Source organism: Elephantulus edwardii, unplaced genomic scaffold (assembly GCF_000299155.1).
Source record: "Elephantulus edwardii isolate Elephantulus edwardi_28Jun2011 unplaced genomic scaffold, EleEdw1.0 scaffold00061, whole genome shotgun sequence".
Taxonomy (NCBI): domain Eukaryota; kingdom Metazoa; phylum Chordata; class Mammalia; order Macroscelidea; family Macroscelididae; genus Elephantulus; species Elephantulus edwardii.
This window is the reverse complement of record NW_006399811.1, coordinates 9,417,321-9,419,345: the sequence shown is the minus strand read 5'-3', so window position 1 is coordinate 9,419,345 and position 2,025 is coordinate 9,417,321. Positions and strand designations below refer to the sequence as shown.

At 37.4% G+C, this 2,025-nt stretch overlaps 1 pseudogene; it reads left to right on the top strand.

Moving 5' to 3' along the window:
• LOC102876190 overlaps positions 1-646 on the top strand; it is a 2,784-nt pseudogene extending 2,138 nt beyond the window's left edge.
• The last annotated feature ends 1,379 nt before the right edge of the window (positions 647-2,025 follow it).

Here is a 2,025-nt window from a genome sequence, read left to right as displayed (position 1 = left end):
GGAAAAAAAGACTATTATTGTAGAGATAAATAAATAGTAAAATGTGTATGAGAATCTAAGGGAGGGGAAGAGTGCGAGGAGACGGATGAGGATGGGTAGGATTGGGGGGTGGTAATCATAGGACAGAACAATTTGATGGGTGGAGGAAGGGATGGGTTAAGGAAATGAGAAAGATCAGGTGTGGAAAACAATGTCCATGAATTTTTTTTAAGGAAACCAGTATAAAATAAAATTTTTATTTAAAAAAAAAGATACATTGATAGCCTACTGGACAAGGAAAGGCAGTATCAATCCAAAGGCAAACAGATCGAGTACATCAACTGCTTCACTGGAGAAAGATGGACAATCTCCTCTGCTATTCATCACCTCTGAAAGCCTGCTGGAAGGTCTATAATTGACTTGTGGTAGAAGTCAACAAGCTCACGATAATGAGCTTGTTTGTAGTTGTTTTTAATAAACTTACTAAATTGGGGGGGGAGAGAGTAAATATCATGACTCACAACTTTATTCTCTTACACACTTCAGTGACATTAGTACTTTGCCAGGAGGAACTCCTCATCTTGATTAAGATCAGAAGCCTACTAAGAAGTAGGAAAAGATGTCCAAGAAAGGTCGGAAGAAAAAAATATTCTGGAGGGGGCAATGATAATGAGTATACATTTTCCCATGCATTTTGTTATCCTGGGATACTTCCAGTTTCACTATGTAAGGGTTGTTTTTTTTCTTAAAATTTATTAATTTTTTTAACATATGGAAATACTCTTATTAATAAAATAAGCTTTACCTAAAAAACCCCACAAAACTCTGTCTACAGACTAAGAGGAAGTTGTTAAAAAAGAAATATTGCATTGGTTAAAGTCAGTAAACAGGGGCATTAGGATGGTATCCCGTTATCATACTTATTCAGTGTGTATGTTGAACAAATAATGGAAAAAGTTAATTATTAATTGTGTTTCCAAAAATAATAATTTTTCCAGTCATTTGGCAGTTATATAATGATGTCATATGACAGTTATATAATAATATCATTATCTCTTATCATGTGACTTGAGGTGATCAAGCAATCAGTTATAAGAAGATTTAGCCCAACCCTCACCTCCTTGTACCCCCAATATGTTTTTCCCAATAAAAAAAAATTATAAAAAAAAAAGAAGATTTAGCATGAGATTCAAAATTCTTCCTCAAGTTCTAGCACTTACACAATATAAGGAGTTTCTTGGGAGTGGCACTTGCATCATCTTTTTATATTAAGAGAGATAAAAGAAGAGAGAAGAAAACAGCAGGGATCTGACTGCCACCATGAAAGAAGAGCCTGGAGTCGAGTGTATCATTTGGACTTCAGCTTCATTCACTGAAGACCTTCCAGACCCAGGGGAAACTGATTCCAAGACAAATGGGAATCTCCAAATATCATCAGGGAAATCATCAGGATGTTGAAGGGAGATGTTGAAAATCTTCCCCCAAAGCTGAAGTGCTGAACTCAGACTTCTAACCTCCTAAGAATCATGGCCTGAATCAGGCACATTTTGGTCTCTAGACTGATCATCATTGCTCTTCAGCACTCTGGAGAGGTCTCTGACTGTAGATTTTCCCAGTGAAATTCATCTTTTGATTTCCTAACTGGTGCCGAGAGTGATGACTGTGGAACTGAGCAACATGAAATTGTTAATAGTCTCAATCTGTTCACCATATATCATGATGCTGCCAAATGGCCCAGTGAAAGTCTTTGTTTTCTTGGTGTCGAGATGCAATAAATATTGAAGGCTGTAGCCTTGACCTTCTGCAGCAAGCCCTTCAGGTCCTCTCCTCAGATTCAGCAAACAATATTGTGTCACCTGCATGATGCAAGTTGTTGATGAGTCTCCAGTCCTGATACCACATTCCTCTTCATAAAGTACGGTCTCTTGAATGATCTGTTCCACATATAGCTTGAAAAGGTGTGGAAAAAGGACACTTCCCTGATGCACTCCTTTCTTGATTTTGAACCATGCAGTGTTTCCTTGCTCAGGTTTCACATAAAACAGT